The 14210-nt window shown below is 40.4% G+C and overlaps 1 pseudogene; it reads left to right on the top strand.

Moving 5' to 3' along the window:
- The first annotated feature begins 250 nt into the window (after nucleotides 1-250).
- On the top strand, nucleotides 251-3885 carry LOC108517098 (52 kDa repressor of the inhibitor of the protein kinase pseudogene; annotated as a pseudogene).
- The last annotated feature ends 10325 nt before the right edge of the window (nucleotides 3886-14210 follow it).

The raw sequence follows: 14210 nt of genomic DNA, 5'->3' as shown, positions 1-14210 counted from the left end.
TCTTCCTGAAATGTACCCTTTAGTAGAAATATATTATTATAATTTCTACAAAAAAATTAGGTTCCTTGCTTTTCTAAATGGTGAGTCAAGTTCATTTTCCATCTAGCCAATTGTGTTCAGCAAAGAAATATTGAACAGGGTGAAATTCAAAGTGGATCTTGTGGCACAGTGGATAAGGACAAGACAGCTGTGGTCAAATAAATCTGGAGTTGAGTTCCAGGTCTACCAGTTATTTAGGGTGTGACCCAGAATGGCTTCTTCCATTTTCAAAACAGTAGACTTTACTTTTAGAACAGTTTTAGGTTCACAGCAAAACTGAATGAAAAGTACAGGGAGATCCCATATACTCCTTCTCACACACATGCATAACCTCCCTCACTATCAACGTTCCACACCAGAAGTGGTACATGTATTTCAAATTGATGAACCAACCTTTACACACCATTATCACTCAAAGTCCATAGTTTAAATTTTCCTTCTTGATTTTGTACATTCTATGGGCTTTGACAAATGTCTACACTACTATAGCATCATACAGAATGAGTGTTGAATTTTCTCAAATGCTTTTTCTACATCTGTGGATATGATCATACAATTTTCCTTTTTAGCTTATAGATGTGATGGATTACATCAATTGATTTTCAAATGTTGAACTAGCCTTGCATACATGGAATAAATCACACATGGTCAAGGTGCATAATTTTTATTCATTATGGATATTTACTAATATTTTGATGGGGATTTTTTGAATCTACATTCATGAGATGTTGGCCTGTAGTTTTCTTTTCTTCTTTCTTTCTTTCTTTTTTTTTTTTAGAGGAAGTCTAGCTCTTGTCCCCCAGGCTAGAGTGCAATGGCACGATCTTGGCTCACTGCAACCTCCGCCTCCCAGGTTCAAGCGATTCTGCTACCTCAGCCTCCCGAATAGCTGGGATTACAGGCGCCTGCCACCACGCCTGGCTAATTCTTGTATTTTTAGTAGAGATGGGGTTTTGCCATGTTGGCCAGGCTGGTCTCGACCTCCTGACCTCCAGGTGATCCATCTGCCTAGGCCTCCCAAAGTGCTGGGATTACAGGCTTAAGCCACCGCACCCAGCCAGTTTTCTTTTCTTGTAATACCTTCATATGGTTTTGGTACTAGGGTAATGGTGGTCTCATAGAATAAATTAGGAAGTGTTCCCTCTGCTTCTACCTCCTGGAAGAGACTGTAGAGAGTTTATATAATTTCTTCCTTAAATGTTTGGTATAATTCACCAGTGACCCCTAGTGCCATCTGTTTGGGAAGGTTATTAATTATTGATTCACTCCCCTCCACAGCCCTGACGGGCAGGCGGACTGCCCTGAGGCAAACTTCTGCGCTGCCCACAAGTGCACGCGGAAGAGCACGCAGTACAACCTGGCCTTCTTCAGGTTCCCGTGGGCCCCGGCCAGATGCCAGAAGTGGGTGGAGAATTGTAGGAGAGTAGACTTAGAAGATAAAACACCTGATCAGCTAAATAAACATTATCGATTATGTGCCAAAGATTTTGAGACCTCCATGATCTGCAGGACTAGTCCTTATAGGACAGTTCTTCGAGATAATGCAATACCAACAATATTTGACCTTACCAGTCATTTGAACAACCCACATAGTAGACACAGAAAACGAATAAAAGAACTGAGTGAAGACAAAATCAGGACATTGAAACAGAAAAAAAAAATTGATGAAACTTCTGAGCAGGAACAAAAACATAAAGAAACCAACAATAGCAATGCTCAGAACCCCAGTGAAGAAAAGGGTGAAGGGCAAGAATGAGGACATTTTACCTCTAACCCTTGAAGAGAAAGAAAACAAAGAATACCTAAAATCTCTATTTGAAATATTAATTCTGATGGGAAAGCAAAACATACCTCTGGATGGACATGAGGCTAACGAAATCCCAGAAGGTCTCTTTACTCCAGATAACTTTCAGGCACTGCTGGAGTGCCGAATAAATTCTGATGAAGAGGTTCTGAGAAAGCTGTTTGAGACAACAGCAGTTAACACGTTGTTTTGTTCAAAAACACAGCAGAGGTAGATGCTAGAGATCTGTGAGAGCTGTATTCAAGAAGAAACAAACAGGGAAGTGAGAGACTCACACTTCTTTTCCATTACCAGTGATGATGTAGTGGACATAGCGGGGAAGAGCACCTACCTGTGTTGGTGAGGTTTGTTGATGAATCTCATAACCTAAGAGAGGAATTTATAGGCTTCCTGCCTTATGAAGCAGATACAGAAATTTTGGCTGTGAAGTTTCACACTATGATAACTGAGAAGTGGGGATTCAATATGGAGTATTGTCGTGGCCAGGCTTACATTGTGTCTAGCGGATTTTCTTCTTCTTTTTTCTTTTTCATTTCTTTTCTTTTTATTTTATTTTATTTTTTATTTTTTTTTATTTTTTGAGACGGAGTCTCGCTCTGTCGCCCAGGCTGGAGTGCAGTGGCGCAATCTTGGCTCACTGCAAGCTCCGCCTTCAGGGTTTGCGCCATTCTCCTGCCTCAGCCTCCCGAGTAGCTGGGACTATAGGCGCCCGCCACCACGCCCAGCTAATTTTTTGTATTTTTAGTAGAGACAGGGTTTTGCCATGTTAGCCAGGATGGTCTCGATCTCCTGCCATCGTGATCCGCCTGCCTCAGTCACCCGAAGTGCTGGGATTACAGGCGTGAGGCACCTCGCCCAGCGGATTTTCTTCCAAAATGAAAGTTGTTGCCTCTAGACGTTTAGAGAAATATCCCCAAGCTATCTACACACTGCTCTTCCTGTGCCTTAAATATGTGGTTGGCAAAATCAGTACCTGTTATGGGAGTATCTGTTGCATTAGGAACAATTGAGGAAGTTTGTTCTTTTTTCCATCGATCACCACAACTGCTTTTAGAACTTCACAATGTAATTTCTTTTTCAGAACAGTAAAGAAAGGGGTAAAGAACTGAAGGAAATCTGCCATTCTCAGTGAGAAATAGTAGATGGAATAGCTGTATAGCTGGCCGAGCATTTGTACTCTGCAGCGCAGTAACAGATTTTGATTTCATTGTTACTATTGTTGTTCTTAAAAATGTCCTTTAATAAGAGCCTTTGGGAAAAATCTCCAGGGGCAAACTTCTGATGTCTTCTTTACAGGCGGTAGCTTGACTGCAGTACTGCATTCACTCAACGAAGTGATGGAAAATATTGAAGTTTATAATGAATTTTGGTTTGAGGAAGCCATAAATTTGGCAACCAAACTTGATATTCAAATGAAACTCGCTGGGAAATTCCGCAGAGCTCACCAGGAATCTCAGCTAACCTCTGAGAGTTCCTGTAAAGAAACCCTAAGTGTCCCAACAGTGGAGCACATTATTCAGGAACTTAAAGATATATTCTCAGAACAGCACCTCAAAGCTCTTAAATGCTTATCTCTGGTACCCTCAGTCACGGGACAACTCAAATTCAACACATCGGAGGAACACTATGCTGATGTGTACAGAAGTAACTTACCCAATTCCGACATGCTGTCAGCCGAGCGTCATTGTTGGAGAATCAAATGGAAACACGGGGGGAAAGATATAGAGCTTCCATCCACCATCCATGAAGCCCTCCACCTTCCTGACATGAAGTTTTTTCCTAATGTGTATGCGTTGCTGAAGGTCCTGTGTATTCTTCCTGTGATGAAGGTTGAGAATGAGCAGTATGAAAATGGACGAAAGCATCTTAAAGCATATTTGAGGATCATTTTGACAGACCAAAGGTTGAGTAACTTGGCTTTGCTTAACATAAATTTTGATATAAAACACAACCTGGATTTAATGGTGGACACATACATTAAACTCTACACAAGTAAGTCAGGGTTTCCCACAGATAATTCTGAAACCATGGAAAACACCTAAGAGACTTTTAAAAATAGGCTTTCTTATATTTGATATTTGGAAGAAAAGTCATACAGTGTATGTAGGTCACTTAATCACTAAATATCTTTGCCTATAGGGCTCCATTGAATACCTTAGCCATTGATAATCTACCTGTTTAAATGTCCCTGTTTGAACTCTCATGCTTTGAAGACCTACCTGTTCTTCCAGAAGAGAACATTGAAAGTGCCACGTTTCCTTCTGTGTGATCTCTGTTGAGGGCACTCTGGAATTGTTTTAGTTAAGTCATTTTAGACAGAGCATTTATTGTCACTGTGGATCTCTACTTGTTGGGCATTATGAATTCTTTGAAGAAATATATTTTGAAGAGGTGTGGAGGAAGGAAACATTTTATAAATTGTATAGTGAGCCCACAATGAGCTTTGGCTAATAGGAGTTTAAGTATCTAAAAATCTTTATATTGGCAGTTACAAATTACTGGGAGAAAAGCTTGTGAGTCACAAACAAGGATTTCAGTGTAGATTTGCTTTCTTGATTAAAGGAACAAGATAACACAGTTTGAATGAGAGAGCCTGCCGTTCGTTCCACATCTCATGGTGCTGCTTACATTCCTTTGGGGGTCCATCTTCCTAAGCTTTTCAGCAGGGTGATATGTTGAACTTCTTTCATGGTTAGATAATCAAGGCCAGACTGACAAGGTCTGATGGGCGGGGGGCGGTTTTTCTTTTCGTTCTTTTCCACGACTCTTATATTACGCTATCTTGCTTTATAAGAAAAGCCTGGAAACCTACAAACTAAGTGTTGGTTTGCTAGAAAATACGAAAATATGGTGTTATTTTGGTGAAGAAAATCAATTTGTATAGTTTATCAACCTAAATAAAAGTGATTTTGTAAAAATATTGATTCAATTCTTTTTAATAGAGACAGGTCTATTCAGATAGTTTATTTCTTCTCCTGTGCGTTTTTGCAGATTGTGTTGTACAAAGAATTAGTTCATTTCATCTAGGTTATCAAATTTGTGGGCATAAGTTGCTCATAATATTCCTTTTTTTTTTTTTAACTCTCTCTAGACCTTTATAATACTACCACTAACTATAGTAGTATCTAATTTTACTAGGGCACAAAACTCACAAATTCAACTTTTCTTTCTTTTAATTTTAAGTGCAGGAGTATATGTGCAGGTTTGTTATATAGGTAAACTTGTATCACGGGGGTTTGTTGTGCAGATTATTTCATCATCCAGGTATTAAGCCTAGTGACCATTAGTTATTTTTCCTGATCTTCTCCCTCCTCCCATCCTCCACCCTCTAATAGGCCCCAGTGTCTATTATTCCCCTCTGTGTCCATGTCTTCTCATAATTTAGCTCTCATTTATAAGTGAGAACACGTGGTATTTGGTTTTCTGTTCCTGCATTAGTTTGCTAAGGATAATGGCCTCCAGCTCCATCCATGTTTTTGCAAAGGACATGATCTCATTCCTTTTTATGGCTGCATGGTATCCCATGGTGTATATGTACCACATTTTCTTAATCCAGTCTGCCATTGATAGGCATTTAAGTTGATTCCATGTCTTTGGTCTTGTGAATGGTGCTGCAATGTACATACACATGCATGTGTCTTTATGATAGAATGATTTATATCCCTTTGGGTATATACCCAGTGATGGGATTGTTAGGTCAAATGGTAGTTCTGTCTTTAGGTCTTTGAGGAAAAACCACACTGTTTTCCACAATGGTTGAACTAATTTACACTCCCACCAATGGTGTATAAGCATTCCTTTATCTCTGCAACCTCACCAGAATCAGTTATTATTATTTTTTGACTTTTTAATAATATCCATGGGCTGGGCATTGTGGCTCATACCTGTAATCCTACCACTTTGGGAGCCTGAGGAAGGCAGATCGCTTGAGATCAGGAGGTCAAGACCAGCCTGGTCAACATGGTGAAACCCCGTCTCTACTAAAAATATAAAAATTGGCCAGGCGTGGTGGCTCACACCTGTAATCTCAGCACTTTGGGAGGCCAAGGAGGGTGCATCACTTGAGGTCGGGAGTTCGAGACCAGCCTGACCAACATGGAGAAACCCCATCTCTACTAAAAATACAAAAAATTAGCTGGGCATGGTGCCACATGCCTGTAATCCCAGCTACTTGGGAGGCTGAGGCAGGAGAATCCCTTGAACCTGGGAGGTGGAGGTTGTGGTGAGCTGAGATCATGACATTGCACTCCAGCCTGGTCAACAAGAGAGAAACTCTGTCTCAAAAGCATAAAATAAAATTAGCCTGGTGTGGTGGCAGGCTACTCAGGTGGCCCAGCTACTCAGGAGGCTGAGGCAGGAGAATCACTTGAACCTGGGAAGCAGAGGTTTCAGTGAGCTGAGGTCATGCCACAACACTCCAGCCTGGGTGACAGAGTGAGACTCCATCTCAAAATAATAATAATAATAATGGTCAGGTGCGGTAGCTCATGCCTGTAATCCCAGCACTTTGGGAGGCCGAGGTGGGCGGATCACGAGGTCAGGAGATCAAGACCATCCTGGCTAACACGGTGAAACCCTGTCTCTACTAAAATACAAAAAATTAGCTGGGCGTGGTGGCGGGCGCCTGTAGTCCCAGCTACTTGGGAGGCTGAGGCAGGAGAATGGTGTGAACTCAGGAGGTGGCGCTTGCAGTGAGCCAAGATGGCACCACTGCACTCCAGCCTGGGCAACAGAGTGAGACTCCATCTCAAAATAATAATAATAATAGTAGTAGCCATTCTCACTGGTGTAAGGTGGTATCTCATTGTGGTTTTGATTTGCATTTCTCTAATGATCAGTGATGTTGAGCTTTTTTTCATATGCTTGTAGGTCATATGTATGTCTTCTTTCCAAAAGTGTCTGTTCATGTCCTTTGCCCACTTTTTAATGGGGTTGTTTATTTTTTCCTTGTAAATTTGTTTAAGTTCCTTATAGATGCTGGATATTAGATCTTTGTCAGCTGCATAGTTTGCAAAAATTTTCTTCCATTCTGTAGGTTGTCTATTTACTCTGTTGATAGTTTCCTTGGCTGTGCAGAAATTCTTTAGTTTAATTAGATCCCATTTGTCAATTTTTCTTTTTGTTGCAGTTGCTTTTGGCATCTTCATTATGAAATCTTTGCCTGTTCCTATGTCCAGAATGGTATTGCCTAGGTTGTCTTCTAGGGTTTTTATAGTTTTGGCTTTTAAGTCTTTAATCCCTCTTGAGTTAATTTTTGTATATGGTGTAAGGAAGTGGTCCAGTTTCAATCTTCTGAATATTGTTAGCCAGTTATCCCAGCACCATTTATTGACTAGGGAATCCTTGCCCCATTGCTTGTTTTTTAATTTTAATTGAATTTTAATTTTTTTTTCTGAGCCAGGGTTTCATTCTGTAGCCCAGGCTGGAGTGCAGTGGTGCAATCATGGCTCGCTGCAGCCTTGACCTCCCAGGCACAAGCAGTGCTCCTGTCTCAGCCTCCTGAGTAGCTGTGTGCCACCATGCCCAACTAAGTTTTGAATTTTTGTAGAGATGGGGTATTGTCATGTTGCTCAGGCTGGTCCATTGCTTGTTTTTGTCAGCTTTGTCAAAGATCAGATAGTTTCAGCTATGTGGCCTCATTTCTGGGTTCTCTATTCTGTCCCATTAGTCTATGTGTCTGTTTTTGTACCAGTACCATGCTATTTTGCTTACCATAGCCCTGTATTATAGCTTAAAGTTGGGTAGCATGATGTCTCCAGCTTTGTTCTTTTTGCTTAGGATTACCTTGGCTATTTGGTCTCTTCTTTGGTTCCACATGAATTTTTTGTTGTTGTTGTTTTGAGATGGAGTTTCACTCTTGTCACCCAGGCTGTAGTGCAATGGTGCGATCTAAGCTCACTGCAACCTTCACCTCCTGGGTTAAAGCGATTCTCTTGCCACAGCCTCATGAGTAGCTGGGATTACAGGCACCTGCCACCATGCCCAGGTAATTTTTGTATTTCTAGTAGAGATGGGGTTTCACCATGTTGGCCCGGCTGGTCTCAAACTCCTGACCTCAGGTGATCTGCCCACCTCAGAGTCCCAAAGTGCTGGGATTACAGGTGTGAGCCACCTTGCCCAACCCGTATGAATTTTAAAAAAATTTTTCTAGTACTGTGATGAATGTCATTGGTAGTTTAACAGGAATAGCATTGAATCTATAAATTGCTTTGGGCAGTATGACCATTTTAGCGATATTGAGTGAGCATGGAATGTTTTTCCATTTGTTTGTGTCATCTCTGATTTCTTTGAGCGGTGTTTTGTCGTTCTCTTCATAGACATTTTTCACCTCCCTGGTTAGCTGTATTCCTAGGTATTTTATTCTTTTTGTGGCAATTGTGAGTGGGAATACATTCCTGACTTGGCTCTTGCCTTGACTGTTGTTGGTGTGTAGGAGTGTTAGTGATTTTTTTTTTTTTTTTTTTTTTTTTTTTTTTTTTTTTTTGAGACGGAGTCTCGCTCTGTCGCCCAGGCTGGAGTGCAGTGGCTGGATCTCAGCTCACTGCAAGCTCCGCCTCCCGGGTCCACGCCATTCTCCTGCCTCAGCCTCCCGAGTAGCTGGGACTACAGGCGCCGCCATCTCGCCCGGCTAATTGAGTGTTAGTGATTTTTGCACATTAACTTTGTATCCTAAGACTTTGCTGAAGTTGTTAATCAATGTAAGGAGTTTTGGGCCAAGACTATGGGGCTTTTTCTAGATATAGAATCATGTTATCTGTAAACATGGATAGTTTGACTTCATCTCTTCCTATTTGGGTGCTCTTTCTTTCTCTTGCCTGATTGCCCTAGCCAGGACTTCCAACACTATGTTGAATAGGAGTGGTGGGAGAGAGCATCCTTGTCTTGTGCCAGTTTTCAAGGGGAATGCTTCCAGCTTTTGCCCTTTCAGTGTGATCTTGGCTGTTGGTCTGTCGTAGATGACTCTTATTTTGAGGTATGTTACTTCAATACCTAGTTTGTTCAGAGTTTTTAACATGAAAGGGTGTTGAATTTTATCAAAAGCCTTTTCAGTTCTGTATCTATTGAATCTATTGAAATAATCATGTGGTTTTTGTCTTTAGTTCTATTTATGTGATGAATCTTATTTATTTATTTATTTACTGAGATGGAGTCTCACTTTGTTGCCCAGGCTGGAGTGCAGTGGCATGATGTTGGTTCACTACAACCTCCGCCTCCCAGGTTCAAGCAATTCTCGTGCCTCAGCCTCCTGAGTAGCTGGGATTACAGGTGCTCACCACCATGCCTGGCTGATTTTTTTTGTATTTTCAGTAGAAACGGGGTTTCACCATGTTGGCCAGGCTGGTCTCGAACTCCTGATTTCAGGTGATCTGCCCACAACAGCCTCCCAAAGAATGTTGTCTGCTGCAATGAATGTTCCATGTGAGCTTGAGAAGAATGTGTATCTTGCTGTTGTTGGATGAAGTAGTCTGTAGATGTCAATTACACCTATTTGATGATGCTCTTGGTTCAACTATGTCCTTATTGATTTTTGACCTGCTGGATCAGTCTATTACTGATCGAGGGATGTTAAAGTCTGTAACTATAATAGTAGATCATCTATTTCACCTTGCAGTTCCATCAGTTTTTGACTGACATATTTTGGTGCTCTGCTATTAGGCACATACACATCAAGGACTGTTATTTCTTCTTGGAAAATTGACCCCTTTATCACCCTTCATCATGCTGTAATGCCTCTCATTATTCCTGACAATGTCCCTTGTCCCTTGGTTTGAAGTTGGCTGTGTCTGAAATTAATGTAGATATCCCAGATTTCTTTTTATTAATTTTAGCATGATATATCTTTCTTTAATCCTTTACTTTTAATTTGTCTGTCTTTATGTTTCAGGTGGATTTCTTGTAAACAACATATAGTTGGGTCTTGTTTTTCTTTGTCCACTCCAAGTCTCATTGTTGTGATGATATTTGTTTATTTATTTGTCTATTTATTTATTTATTTATTTATGAGATGGGGTCTTGCTATGTTGCCCAGGCTGGAGTGCATTGGCTGTTCACAGGTACAATCCCAGTACTGATCAACACAGAAGTTTTGACCTCCTCCATTTCCAGCCCGGGGCGTTTCATCCCTCCTTAGGCAATCTGGTGGTCTTCTACTCCTGGGAGATCACCATATTGATAGCAAAGTTAGTGCAGACATTCAATCACCGTGCACACTATAGATCAGAACTCCTGGGCTCAAGGGATCCTCCTGCCTCAGCCTCCCAAGTAGCTGGGACTGCAGGCACATGTTGCTGCACCTGGCTGTTGTGATGATTAACGTGACTATTACTATATAGCTGGATTAATATTTATGGTATTTGTTACTATTTTTAGTTTGTTACCCTTGTTCTTTGTTTCTATTTTGTCTTCCAGTCTTTTCTGCCTTTGATAGTTTTAACTGAGCATTTTATACTATTCCATTTTGCTCCTTTCTTAGCATATCAATTATATTTCTTTTAAAAAATTTTTTAATGGTTACCCTACACTTTACAATATACATTTACAACTAATCCAAGTCCTCATTCAAATAATATACCACTTCATGGGTAGTGTAAGTACCTTATAAAAATGATTCCTAATTCTTCCCCCCATCGCTTGTATCATTGTTGTCATTCGTTTCATTTATGCATAAAGAATAAACATTGTGAACATTTTGCTATTATTGTGAACAGTTTTGTTAGATCAATTAAGAATAAGAAAAGAAAAGTTTTTGTTTTAACATCACTTATTCCCTCGCTAATGTTCTTCCTTTGTTTATGTAGATCCAAATTTATAACCGATATAACCGATATAATTTTTGTTCTTTCTGAATTTCTTTTCTTCTAAGGAAGGTTTACTAGCAACAAATTCCCTCAATTTTTGTTTTTCTGAGAAAGTCTTTCTTTTTCAGTTATGAAGAATAGTTTTATTGGATACAGNGTTGTTTTTCATTATTTTTTCTCTTTGTTTTTCAGTTTGGGAAATTGCTACTACCATATCCTCAAGTTCACAGATTCCTCAGTCATGTCCAGTCTACTACTGAACCCATCAAATGCATTATTCACTTCTATTATAGTATTTTTTGTTTCTAGCATTCCTTTTTTATTCATTTCTAGATTTTAATCTTTGGCTACATTACTCATCTGTTTTTGCATGTTTACTTTTTCCATTAGAGCCCTTAGCATATTAAATATAGTTATTTAAAAATTTCATATCTGAGTCTGGTTCTGATGCTTGCTCTGTATCTTTAAACTGCAGGGACTTTTGCCTTTTAGTATGACATAATTTTTTATTGAGAGCTGGAGATGATGTACTCTGTAAAAAAAATTGTGTGTAAATAGCCCTTGAGTGATGTGGTGGTAAGATGTGGGGAGAGGTGAATCATTCTGTGGACCTATGATTATATCTCAGTCTTTCAGTGAAATTCTTCCCCTGGACTGTGACCTTCCCAAATGCTTCTCAGGTTTTTCCTTCCCTCTGCAGGTCAGAAAGCCCAAAGGGTTATGGTGTTGGGTATTTCTCTCTCCCCAGGCTAGTCAGGCTCTTACAAAATTTTAGTAGGTTATATTCCACTGAAATATTTTCTCTTGAAGGCAGGACTTGTTATGAAGAACAGAATATTCTGGGCATATTTCAAAATGGCTATTTTCATCCTTCCCCTATAGAAATCAGACGGGGATTTTTCTTCAGTTTTAACTGTGAGACTTTGGTAAGGCTCCTTGAGGTAAGACTAGTGAAAGTGTAGGGTCCCCCTAAACTGGGGTCTCAATGTGGACAAGTTTGAGAATTAAAAATTCTCATTGAATTTTCTCACTGAACCTCCAGCAATTCACCAATGAAAGTTTAGCATTTCCTACCCATGGGTGCTGGTTCACATGAAGGTTTCAGTGTGAGGGTTTCTGCTCCAGAAAATTGTAATTTGCATCTGTCAGTCTTTCCAATTTGGGGGCAGCATTTTGCCCCATGACCTCAATTCTCTGAGGAACCTAAGAATTGTTGGTTTTTAGTTTGTTCTACTTTTTAATAGTTTTTTATTTGTTTGTTTGTTTCTCAGCTTCTCAGCCTCAGTCTGAGCTCAGTAGTAGACTGGACATGACTGAGGAATCTGTGAGCTTGAGGATATGGTAATAGAAATTTCCCAAACTGAAAAACAAAGATAAAAAAATAATGAAAAACAACACAGAACAGAATACCTAAAGACTGCGGGACAACTATAAAGGGTGTACATATGCATAATAAGGATACAAAAATGAAGAGAAAGAGAGAAAGAAACAGGAGAAATATCTGAAGCAATAGTGACTAAACATTCCCCAAATTAATGTAAGATAACAAACTCCACCCTAGGAAGCTCAGAGAATACCAAGCCAGATAAATGCCCAAAAATCTACATGTAGGCATTTAACATTCAAGCTGCAGAAAATCAAAGCTCTTGTCCCCCAGACTTGATTGCAATGGCTCGATCTCAGCTCACTGCAAACTCCGCCACCCAGGTTCAAATGATTCTCCTGCCTCTGCCTCCAAAGTAGCTGGGATTAACGCACCTGCCATCACACCTGGCTAATTTTTGTATTTTTTAGTAGAGACAGGGTTTCACCACGTTGGCCAGGCTGGTCTTGAACTCCTGACCTCAGGTGATTCTCCCGCCTTGGCCTCCCAAAGTGCTGGGATTACAGGCTTGAGCCACCGCGCCCGGCCTACTTTTTAATTGTTATTAAGACAAAGTGATAACTTCTAAGCTCCTTACAGACCGGACTGGAAACTGGAAGTCATTTTTATCTTCCTTCTTCTTCTTCTTTTTTTTTTTCTTGAGACGGAGTCTCACTCTGTGGCCTATACTGAAGTGCAGTGGCATAATCTCAGCTCACTGCAACCTCCACCTCCCAGGATCAAACGATTCTCATGCCTCAGCTCCTGAGTAGCTGGGATTACAGGTGTGTGCCACCATGCCTGGCTAATTATTTTGTACTTTTAGTAGAGATGGGGTTTCTCTATGTTGGCCTAGCTGCTCTCAAACTCCTGGCCTCAAGTAGTCTGCCTGCCTTGGCCTCCCAAAGTGCTGGGATTACAGGCGTGAGCCACCACACCCGGCCTTTTCTTAATTTTTAAAGTATAGTTTTGCTGGATATAGAATTCTCATTTGATTTTTCTTTTCTTTCAGCACTTTAAATATGCTATCTAATTGCCTTCTGACCTCTGTGATCTCTGATGAAAAATTGACTGTTAATATTATGGAAAATCCCTTTTATGTTTTGATTCACTTTGTTTTGTTTGTGTGTTTTCAAGATTGTCTCTTTGCCTTTGGCTTTTGACAGTTTTATTAAAATGTGTATCTGTGCGGATTTTTTTGAGTTTATCCTTCTTGGACTTTTTGAGCTTCTTGGATGTGTAGACTCATGTCTTTCCTCAAATTTGGGAAGTTCATGGTCATTATTTCTTCAGATATTTTCTCTATCTCTTTCTTGCTCTCTTCTTTTCCTGGGACTTTCTTCTCGGGCTATATGTAGGTATCTGACATGTCCCTTAGGGTCTGTTTATCTTTCTTCATTCTTTTTTTTCTACTCTCCAGACTAGATCATGTCAATTGACCTAACAAGTTAACTGATTTTTCTGCCTGTTCAAATCTGATGTTGAACCTCTCCAGTGAATCTTTCGTTACAGTTATTGTATTTTTTTTTTTTTGAGACAGAGTCTTGCTCTGTCACCCAGGCTAGAGTGCAGTGGTACAATCACAGCTTACTGCAACCTCTGCCTCCCAGGTTCAAGTGATTTTCGTGTCTCAGCCTCCCAAGTAGCTGGGGTCACAGGCGTGTGACACCACACCCAGCTAATTTTTGTATTTTTAGTAGAGATGGAGTTTTGCCATGTTGGCCAGGCTGGTCTCGAACTCTTGGCCTGAAGCAATCCACCCACCTCAGCCTCCCAAAGTGCTGGAATTACAGGTATGAGGCACCTTGCTCAGCCTGTTTTTTTATTTTTTTTATTTATTTATTTTTTTTAAGACAGGGTCTCACCTTATTACCCAGGCTGGAGTGCAGTGGCATGATCATGGCTCACTGCAGCCTTGACCTACCAAGTTCAGGTGATTCTCCCACCTCAGCCTCCTGGGTAACTGAGACTACAGGTGTGTGCCACCATGCCTGGCTAATTTTTTGTAATTTTAGTAGAGACAGGGTTTTGCCATGTTGCCCAGGCTGGTCTCAAACTCCTGGGCTCAAGCAATCTGCCTGCCTCAGCCTCCCAAAGTGCTGGAATTACAGGCATGAGCAACCATGCCTGGCCAATTTGTATTTTTTAGATTCACAATTTCTATTTGGTTTCTTTTTATAATTTCTCTCTCTTTATTAACGGTCTC

The sequence above is a fragment of the Rhinopithecus bieti genome, unplaced genomic scaffold, assembly GCF_001698545.2.
Source record: "Rhinopithecus bieti isolate Rb0 unplaced genomic scaffold, ASM169854v2 scaffold_40443, whole genome shotgun sequence".
NCBI lineage: Eukaryota > Metazoa > Chordata > Mammalia > Primates > Cercopithecidae > Rhinopithecus > Rhinopithecus bieti.
The sequence above is the reverse complement of the archived record's forward strand: the minus strand, read 5'-3'. Positions and strand labels throughout refer to the sequence as shown.